General features: G+C 32.1%; 1 long non-coding RNA gene across 2 annotated transcripts; it reads right to left on the reverse strand.

Annotated features, from left to right (window-relative positions):
• Nucleotides 1-3,887: 3,887 nt before the first annotated feature.
• LOC141615157 (uncharacterized) lies at nt 3,888-10,922 on the reverse strand. Of its 2 annotated transcripts, none has more exons than XR_012529710.1 (3): nt 10,642-10,922; nt 10,456-10,537; nt 3,888-4,272 (listed from the first exon to the last, which is right to left on the reverse strand). It is a non-coding gene; the product is annotated as an uncharacterized LOC141615157 (long non-coding RNA). The 2 variants fall into 2 exon arrangements; XR_012529748.1 differs by having other exon boundaries at nt 3,888-4,437; nt 10,642-10,909.
• Nucleotides 10,923-11,228: the final 306 nt, after the last annotated feature.

Here is an 11,228-nt window from a genome sequence, read left to right on the forward strand (position 1 = left end):
ATAGTTGCATTCCACTTGATTCCTTTGACCCCCCCCCCCCCCCCCGCGTCCTTGTTTGGATTGTTCACTATCATGTTCTTCACTAGGTGGGTTAGGTCATTCACACTTTGCTCAAGATTTTGAGTAGAAGAGAAGGTTCCCATTAAAGATGTATTTCTTTTTCCCCTTTGACTTCTACCATAATTTCTTGTGGTTGCGGCAAGTTTCTCAATGATCTCATTTGCATCCGCCACCGAATAATTCTCCAAACCTCCCCCGGTGGTAGAATTAACCATCCTTTGATCTTCTTGGCCTAAACCCTCATAAAAGTTAACAAGAAGGTCATCTCCACCCAACCCATGTCCCATGGTATGGGCATTAAGCCACTAGCCTCTTAAATCTTTCCCAATATTCATACATGGTTTCCCTATGGTCTTGCTCTATGGTGGTGATTGCCTTCTTTGCACGGTTGTGGCGTGAATCGGGATAGAATTTCTCAAGGAATGCCACTTTCATCTCTTTCCAAGTACGAATGGACCCCGGAGTGAGATACAAAAGCCAATCCTTAGCCGCATCCATCAAGGAAAACGGAAAGGCGCGAAGCTTGAATTGGTCCTCCGTCACTCTATTTGGAATGGCTCCTTCACACATCATGTGAAACTCCGATAAGTGTCGGTTTGGATCATTTCCCGCTTGCCCATGAAACTTGGGTAAGTTGTGAATGGAGAAACCATTGAGTTCAAAGTTGTCATTTGCTCCAAAGGAAGGTATGTGATGCATAATGGCTGTTCATCGTAGTTTCTTGCTCTTATCTCACGAATGGTTCTATTATCGTTCGCCATTCTAGGATATTCTACTTCAATGGGGTTTACCGAAAGTGGTTCTTCTTCAACTTGGGTTTCCCTAGGTTGTCTCCGATACCACGGGTTTGTAAACAACCAAGAGTATGCCCCGAATGAGTCTTCTTCAATGGGAGTGAATTCACCACCTTGTGGGGAACTACTCATAAACCTTGACACTACACAAACAAATTAGAACTTCCACTTACTTCTAACAACAATAAAAACAACTAAGCATGTATTTCACAACTCAAGCTTTTAGCTAAGTTGCCCTTCCCCGGCAACGGCGCCAAAATTTGGTAGGAAAAAAAACTAGGTGTCGTAAATGCTAGAATTAAGCTACCAAATTAGAAATTTATAAACCAAACTCGACTCTACACTATGCACTAAGAATAGTAGTAAAGGGAAGTAAGGGTCGAACCCAAGAGAAAGGATTTAAGACTAAAAGCTTGTATTAGACTAATGATAATGGACAAAACACAAGACTATGGACAAACTATGGTTATAACAATGAACAACAATAGGGAGACATAAAAGGGGAATTGGCATCTAGAAAACAAGTGACAAAATGAAAGAGATCGATGTGATTTTTCCTATGAGACAAGGTAACAAACACTTGGTAAGCAAGTAACAATTATAAGAGCTGAAAAACTGGGCATAATCCTACAAGCTTCAACTTTTCTCAAAGCAAGACTCTTTTCTCTCCAATTTCATTTACCCAACAACAATCCTCAAGAAATTGATCATCACTATCTAAGCCAACATTGATAATCCTACTTAAACTACAATTTCCAACACTAAGCCATGTAAGAATTGTAGCCAAGAGCATGAATAACACAACCAAGAGGAAAATAAATGGGATATCAAAAGAGCAAGTTTAAGCCAACAAACTCAATGATACAAACAATTTCTACTCACAAATATTGTTACTCTAAAGCCAAGATAACAATAATTATGAGATGCTTCAACAAGTTATCACAAAAGTAAGGAACTTTGTAACAACAAACAATAGATGAACAATAAAGAGGCAAGAGTGATCAATTCTCACAACAAAACATTCATCATGGCATTCAAACTTAGAAATTGAAATAAATGAAAGATTAAATAGTAGAGAGTCAATACAATGATAAAGTCGAAGACTTGAAACGGGTTACACCAAGCAAGGAAGGATTTAGCCTTCCATAGTCTTCAAAAACCCAAAATAATAAGGAAAGATTACAACTTGAATGAGAAAATCCTCCAAATTATTACAAGATTAAAACCCTAAAATGATGAGATTAGATGAGATGATATGAGGTTGTATGATGTCTTCAGGTCTTCAAACTCTTGGGTATATATAGGGTTTTACGAAAACCTAAAAAGATTTCCACTTAAGAAGCCCAAAAGAAGATTAGAAGTCCCCGTAAAACAGAGCTGCGCAGCCTACGCCAAAATCACCCTTGCCTGTGCAATCGTGCGCAGCTGCGCCCCAAGTTTGGGCAGCCTGCGCATGGGCTCGCAGTTTTGGCCTTCTAATTCCAAGAGCTTTGACCTGTTCACTTGTTCTCATTTCTTCTAATCTTCACTCCTAAGTTCTCCTAGCTGGATCTTAGGCCACATGTGAGCCGCTTGTGTCTTGTTCTTGACCATTGAGAGGTTCTCTTTGACTCTCGGGTTCCGTGCATCAGCATAAATGTAAAACCGAGGTAGAACACGCAAGTTACCACATTAAAACCGAATGTCAAATACTAGGAGAAGCATACTTAACGACCCATATTAAAAGACACGAGGATGATAAAATCACCCTCTTAAACCGACACAAAACATTACTATCAAACACTCCCTGACTTATTACACCGTTACACGTGGTTTTCTTCGCATTTAAGGGTTTCCACATATAAACCTTTTTGTCTTGTTCGTTGTTTCCTTTATTGCCTTTTATTTTATCATCCTATCATATTAGTTCAATACTGTCTATTTTCAGCGTTGTTTAGAGTTAGATAACCCACCCCTCATAATCAACCTGGTAGTATTTTAGCCTACGTAAAATACTCCCAGAACAGTATCTATACAATATATATCGACAATATGATAGCTAATAATTTCCTAAGGAAAATATTACACAAAATAATATCTATAGCTAACTTAGAGAGGAAGTAAGTGTAAACGAGATATATAATATATTTACAACAAACCATAGTTTAAGTTGGTGGAAGTACGATAATAGACTAATAGAGAACATCATCAATTAGTGCTTTGTAACTTTGTAAGTTCCAAACACTTCTCGGCAGTTTCTTAGTGACAATTGTATATGAAAGGATATACAAAGACACAACATATATTATTAACAATTAATTGTCGCCTATTATGGTGATGATCATGATCTTAAATTATTAGTTTATGCATAGCATAATCATTTTGTAAATCTAGTGACACATTATCATCCACATACTTATATTAATCATACAATTATGCAAAGTTTTAGTGTTGTGGACAAATTATTCAAATTAATACCGTGTGGCCATCATTTCGCTAGCCGCCATTCGATATTATTCGATATGTCACCATATTTCAAAATTAGCATTAAATTATAAGTTGCCTGAAACGAACCCTATGGATAGCAATTCTTTACTTTTAATTGGAGGCTGTTAATGAGTTTGAGATTTTATTTTGTTTGCATCATTTAATTTAGTATAAGTTTTAGACTGTTGGGTCCTCGTAATGCCCATATTATCTTTAAATCCAAACACAACGTATGTGTTATCATGATCGTGGGTTACACAACGTATGTGATAATTTATTGAAAGATGTCGCTATTGTAATATTTATTTATCGAACTATACTTTTGAAACTCGGCTCTTGAAGGCGCCACCTAAAAACTTGAGAAAAGGAAAAGAAATAGTTATCCAATTACCTAGTTTCTCGGTTTTACAAATTTATCATTTATTAACCTTTTTTTTAACATCGATCTATTCCTTGGATTTTAAGAGTAAACGACCTTGTACAATTACATGAAATCATTATATACATAAAAGAGGAATGTAAAACTGCTGACGTGGCGCAACAAGGTTTCAGAATTTGCATTTCTCAGCCTTCTCATTCACTTTGGGCCTCTGAGTTTATTTTAAGCCAATCATAAGCATGTATGCATTACACCAATAATATTCAACCGTGTAATCCAATAAGAGAAAAGGTCAAGAATGTCATTTTCTAAGTAAACCTAAACCTAATAATTACAAAACCGTTAATTACACTGTTAATATTAATACTGCGATTAATTACGAAGTACATAACCCTCGATAACTGTTAAAATTTGTATACTTCAATCACCTCAACCAACCACCCAATCAAAGTTCCATTTACCTCAAGCAACAACCAATCGACGTTCTTCCAAAAACCCTTTCCTTTCTCAATGTTGTTGAGAACTTCAATAGCCAAAAAGCTGTTTTTCTTCTCATCTTTTGTCTCATAAAATCTGTAAAAACCGTATCAATATCATTCACTTTCTCATTCCGAAATTATCAACCTCTAAACATTAAACTTTCTCCTCTAAAAATTCAAGAAGTCGATTTTCAATTTCTCCCATGGTCATTGCACCATTGCCAGATGAATGTGAGGGTGGTACACAAATGGACAAGACCTGAATTCAAAGATAAGAGAAGAATGAAGCAATTGAACTTCTATTCGTTGACACAGAGGTATGTCTATTAATTTTATGTCTATATTTGTTTAGTATATTCTGATATTGATAGAAGTTTTTTTATTTTCACGTGAGTTTTTCATGTTTCTGAAGTTTTAAGAAAGGAAAAAAAAAAAAAAAAAAAACACCTCCTTCCACCCATGGCAGTATCAAGTTCTGAACAACAACCAAACAAGAAGAGTAAAAGAAAAAGGTTAGTCCATCTTTTTTATACTAAGTTGAGGTTTACTAAAAATATACAATGAAAGTTTTACAACATTCATTCATTTTGATTCTCCTATTTCCTCCTTCTTTGTAGACAACAATGAAAATTCAGGAGCAATTACAAACAATGGGTATTGTCAGATATAAATCTTCGTACTCCCACTCCACAAAACGTGGTTATGTGATCTTTAAACTCTCCCAAATCAGGTTTGTTATTTCATCTTTTTCTTATTACAATAAGATTTTAATTTTTTGCTCATGACAGTATAGTGTACACAAGGCAGTCAAGCCCTGGATTTAAATGTGCATATAACCATGAGAATAGGGATCAAGGAGAAAGAAGGAAATGTATAACTATGTAATTGATAGAAGCTAAAGGCCTTATACATTTTTTTGAGAGTACAATCAATACATATATATAAAGTAGAAACTTTTCAAGCGATATTAGAGAGTCCAACTTTTTTAGAAATCCTAACAAGAGTAGATTTCGAAAAAAATTAACAGTCCAACTTTTTTAGAAATCCTAATAAGAGTAGATTTCGAAAAAAAATCATCAATCAATACATATATATAAAGCAGAAACTTTTCGAGCGATATTAGAGAGTCCAACTTTTTTAGAAATCCTAACAAGAGTAGATTTCGAAAAAAAAATTGATAGTCCAACTTTTTTAGAAATCCTAACAAGAGTAGATTTGAAAAAAAAAATTGATAAATAAAATAACAAATTTAATAAATTGAAATCCTAACAAGTGTAGATTTCAAAAAAAAAAATTAATAAATAAAATTATCCTAAGAAAAGTAGAATTCTTAATATTGAAAACAAATCTTAATAAATTATCTTAATATAAGTAGATTAAAATTATCAAATAAATAGTGGACATTTGTAATAGTTCAAGTTATCATTTTTATTTTTGCCCCACTTATGGCATCATACATTTGTAGTTTTTACTCTAGCATTAAAATAAATTTAAGAAGCTGATGGATAAATAATGAATTTATTTGATTAAAGTGTCATGTTAATATGATGTAAAGTAATTTTACGTAGTTACACAGAGTATAAACTACGGTTCCATAAAAATATAGTCACTAAATAATCATTGGGGTGTGTATATAAATTGTAAATGTCTCCATATACATTCAAGTAATCAATGCATATAGAACAATACATCGATTTATATGTGTTATTATTTTTGTTTCATCAATTTACTCTCCATAAGAATGTTGAGATCATTAGGTGGAGAAATGAAACCGTAAAGAATTGAAGTAGAATTTGACAGTTTGGACACCTCAAAGCTTTTTGTAACAATGGAGCAACTCGGAGTATTATTCATATGATAAATTGTTGATCATTTCTAAACTCACCCATTAGCCTAGATTTCAAATAAGAGTAAGTTTGAAATAGTCAATAATTTATATTACTAATTAGTAAAGGCCTCAAGAGTGTACATATATTATGGTCATTAATTAATTAAATCAAAAAAACGCGCATTATGTTTTAATTTAACCAAATCTTGCTTGTGCACTAAGTAGTATTTACTCAACCATGTATATTTGTGTTTTAGTATTAGTTTTACATACTAAGTAAAATTCTATTTTATACATTAAATTTATATTTACTTATATATCCTAACTTCATTGTTATTCATTGGTGAGGATCTTTATTCCCATTTTGGTGTCCCATCTCCTTTCCCATACTCTCTCCTTTTCACACATAGACATAAAAACCACATATATGATATATTTATTATTTCCTATGTTGATGTGTCAAGCAAATAGTAGCATAAGATAGAATATGGGATACCATATGGGATAGAAGATCCCCACTGTGTATATGGGGGTAAAATTTGAGATAGATGATCAAAGATTATGCAGGCTTTGAAAGTTTTTAAAGTATATTGATTTTTTGAATTTTTGATGTAAGTATATATTTTACTAATTAACCAAAAGATAGCTGATGTTTTGGTAAAAATGACATAATACGTACTCCATATTTAATATTATAAATAGAAAGGTTAAAAAAATTGATAGCTTTCTCATATGTTACTCTTATTTTGGTAAATAATTTATCTACCAAATACTTACAAAAAACTAAGATAAATGAAATTTTTGTCAAATAAGTTTAAGCTTATTTCTTGGAAACAGGGCCTAAATATGAGATTTTTCATGATCTCCGAACCGTCCTCATGTCAAATTGATTTGTTTTTGATGTTTTATTCTGGCAATCTGTACTTGCTTTTGAGCCTATTGTTAGGAGTTGATCTCAAGTTCTTTTTAAAAAAAAATAATTATAAACTTGATTAATATAATAAATAGCTATCGGTTCAGAATAAATATTAAGCAATTAGACATTGTAACGCAAAGTATGTATATAGTCCATCACCACGAGGAACAGAATAATACGTAATTGGTTCAAAATAAATGTTAGCAAAGAATAAAAATGGTTAGCTCTACCATAAGAAAAAAGAAAATTTGATCAAAAAAATCTATCACAAGTGTCCAATTATATCGCATTTGTTTTGATTAAGCGAATATAAATAAAGTTTTAGGCTCAAATTGAATTATAAATCATGTCAATCAAGAGATTTAGACACGGTACAAATAATATCAGAATTATTTAAGAAAACTATAGAATAAACTATTAATAACATTTAAACGGAACGAAAATATTTTAAGATCACCACAAGTTGAGGCGGTTATGGTTTTGAAAACTTTACCCGCGACAACTAGGGGCATGTAATTTTCTATTAAATACGGGTATGAGAAGGTCTACATCCGTCATGTCCACTCTTTCATATGTCATCCTTGCTTTTAGGAGTCATTTTTTTTGTTATGCGAGACTTGACAGAGTATTTTAGTCGGGTTATATTTTGGGAGCAAAAATCATTACTTTTAGGTTGACCATGATTTTAGACATATTAATGGTCAAAGTTATTAAAGTTTGACCCCTAAGAAGTAAGGTGGAAGATGTTTGAGAAGGGAAGGGAGTATCCATCATGATTTTTTAATATAACTCATAATGATTTGTTTAAGAAGCGAGGTGAGTCTTAGACCAAGTGTGGTATGCCGATTATGTTGTTGAGAATTGAGGAACATTAACTCCGTAAGAGGATTATGTAACAGAATCTGTCTTATTACCAATCGCCATGGAAAATTCGTAGTAGAAGGGAAGATAATTACGGGTTTCAAAGTTGGCAAAGTGTACTTAACCCGAAGATAGTAATGACTTTCTCGAATGCAAGGATTCCTTTCATGATTAAGCGGAGACAATATACATTGAGGCCGTTCTACGCAATGACAATAAACAAGAGTCATGTACAGTCACTTAATCATGTTGGAATTTATATGCCTAAACCAGCAGTTAGTAATGGTCAGCTTTACATAGAAGCGTTAAAAACAACGTCATCCGATGATAGAGACCAAATGTATTAAGGCCACACGAAAAACATTGTTTACAAATAAATTTTCACAAATTTACAAAATTAGGTGTCGTATTAAATATTTTACATGAAACTTCAAAGGATAAGTAGTTTTAAGTAGTATACATAGTCAAAGACTATTTCGGTAAAAAAATTGATGGTGCGTAAAACAATAATAATGATAACTCTATAGTTCAACTATTTCTCTGAATGTTATACAAGTGATGTATTTAATACCATGGTAACTTTAACAAGCATTGACATAAAATACTAACTTGATAACCCAACGATTTTAGTGATGTCATAAACTACTAAATGATGTTGCCAAAGATGATACTACTAAGTGCCCCCGGCCCTTGCATCCTATTAAATAGAATCACAAATATTTTTTATTGTTGTTTAAAGACTACTAATTCTGTTGATATTCATTTTGGATTTGATTTTGCGAAAAGTACATAGGGAGCAAATACTCTTAATTGTAACTAGTAAATTATGTTGTAAGAGATTTAAAATTTTCTCTGAACATACTAAATATATATAATCTTGACACCTGTTGTTTTACATGACATTGATATCATTTTTTTAAATTAAAATTAAGTTGTGCCTGTAACAATGAAAAAACTAACAATATATTATAACTATGTCACTTGATATTATAGTATTTAATGCCGAATCTTTTATGCTAAAAATACTAATAATTCATCGGTGATCAACTACACCAACCACGATTTTTTTTTTTCATCAATGATTTAATATAGTTGAACTTTTTTTATCAACTTTAGTATATGTTTTTACATATAATCCTATTGGGAGCCCCGTACATCGTACGGGCGTTCCAACTAGTCAAAATATGATTTGAGGAATTAATTCCAAGGGAGAAAAATTAAACGTTCAAGAAGAAAGAAGGAAATAATGAGATTTTTATGTAGCTCTGCCTAATGTATACAGTTTTTATTCGTTTTTTTAAAATAAACATTCAATTTTTTGGTCTAAGTATTTTATAGGCGATTATATTATTATGTGATTACTTAATGTTTGTATTTGATAAGTATGTTTGTGGTTTATCAACAATTGATACTAATTGTATGTTGTTGAAGATCTTTTGGGTGTTTTCTGAGGTGAGTTTTTGATAAAGTTTGGATTTTTGATTAGTTAGGAACTACAAAGTGTTAAATCCCAGATTTTTGTGTTCTGATTTTGGATTAGGTTGATTAATTCTTTGTTTGTTTGATTATCTCATAAAGCTATCTTCTTTCAGTATAGATATTTGTAAGATTTCTGTCTTATAGTCTTACCTAGATACTATGTAAGGCAGAAATATACTGTGAAACGGGTTCTTTGATAAACTGCCTTCAGAAACTAATTGATAGTCTTATGCAGATACTTATGTAAGGCAGAAATATACTGTGAAACAGGTTCTTTGATAAACCGCCTTACATGAGACTAATTGATAGTCTTATTTCTTGCAGTGCTCTCTGCGGTCAATTGCGTGTATATTATGCATCTGTGTTTCAGGGGTTTAAGTAACATAGAAGTCGAATTTAGTGAACATTTTACATGGCATTGTATCTCCAATGAAGTAGTGTCAGTGTTTGTGGCAACATATCATAGATTATATTGATGTCGGCTTGCTGCCCCTGAGAACAGTTAGTTGTATGTACCTGTGCAGTTGCTTGCCTTACCTCTTGTGGTGTAAGAAAGTGTCAGATTTTGGTTTATTTCAGAGTGCCTTCCGTAAAAAGTTAAGACTTAATGTTTTTCGTACTACAATTAATTTGCTCTATTAAATTTTAAGTTTCTAATTACACATTCACCTTATTACTTCAGCAAAAAATCGCAATCTACTTTATTTAGTTAACTTAATTTTGGAGTTACATAGCTTGCAGTTTCAAACTCACAATATCACTTGCTAAACAATAAAAAAAACCGTGAAAATTCTATGTATATGTATATGCGATATGTCACTACTCCAAACTTCATGCTCACACTTAAGAAAATTTGACAATTTTACGATACATAAAAGACATCGAACTGTAATTAATTAATAATTAATAATATAAAAAAACTAAATTTACGACGGGAAAAATTCCAACTGAAGAATTAATATTGTCCAGCGTTTGTAGCATTAGACTGAAATTAGGATCCCAAATTCCTGAATTTAATCTCGATTACATCTATCCAACACAATTTTTAAACTAAAAATAAAGAAATCTGGGTTCAATTGTTTTATTTTTTACCTAACTGACATCCTATTTATCAACATTTTAAAGCGACTAGAAACGTTAAACAAAATTAATTCAAAACTTATGAAAAATGAGATCAATTATTTCAATCGAACCTGTGTGTTCTCCGATTCGCCATTCACCAGACCCCCAATTACTGACTCGGTTCTCCTTCCTTTGTTTCGTCGTTCTAATTGCCTGAAATCAAAACATGTACTTTAAACATTGTCTAAAATAGCTTAAGAAATTCAAATGTAATAAGAATCAACATAAAAGTTCAAAAATCTCATGTAATCACTAACCCTTTCATTGCATGTCCCAAAATTTCATTTTTTCTCATCTATATCTTCAACCTCCTTCTCGATCTACCACTATTTTTGTTCGGATCATCTTTTGTTCCCATTTTCAACATCAAAATGGCATGTATTTCAATCGAAATCGACACAGAGTCCGTGAATGCTACATATTACATCAATAATCGAAAGATGATGGTGATCAAACTGTAGAGATGAGCTTTGGTTCGGAAAATTAAAGGTTGATGTTGAAGATGGGATTTTTTTTTTGTTTAGAAAAGAAATGAGTGGTTGGTGAGGAATGAGAGTGTGTGAATCTCAGTGGGGACCATTCAAAAACAACCTGTTTTTTTTTTTTTTTTTTAGAGATTCTTATAACCATTAATTGATTAAAGTCGGGTTTTAATAATTTTTATCTCTTTCGGAATACTGTATTTGTCTTACTTAATTTTAATTAAATAATTTTTAGATCATAAGTTTTTTAAAGCCAATTTTTCTATTTTGTTGACTAATGACTATTTTATTGGAAAAGTAACAATTTCGTTATGTATTTTTGAATTATATTTTACGCTTTTTCCAGTTACATGTCAAACGTT

Source organism: Silene latifolia, chromosome 1 (genome assembly GCF_048544455.1).
Source record: "Silene latifolia isolate original U9 population chromosome 1, ASM4854445v1, whole genome shotgun sequence".
Taxonomy (NCBI): Eukaryota; Viridiplantae; Streptophyta; class Magnoliopsida; order Caryophyllales; family Caryophyllaceae; genus Silene; species Silene latifolia.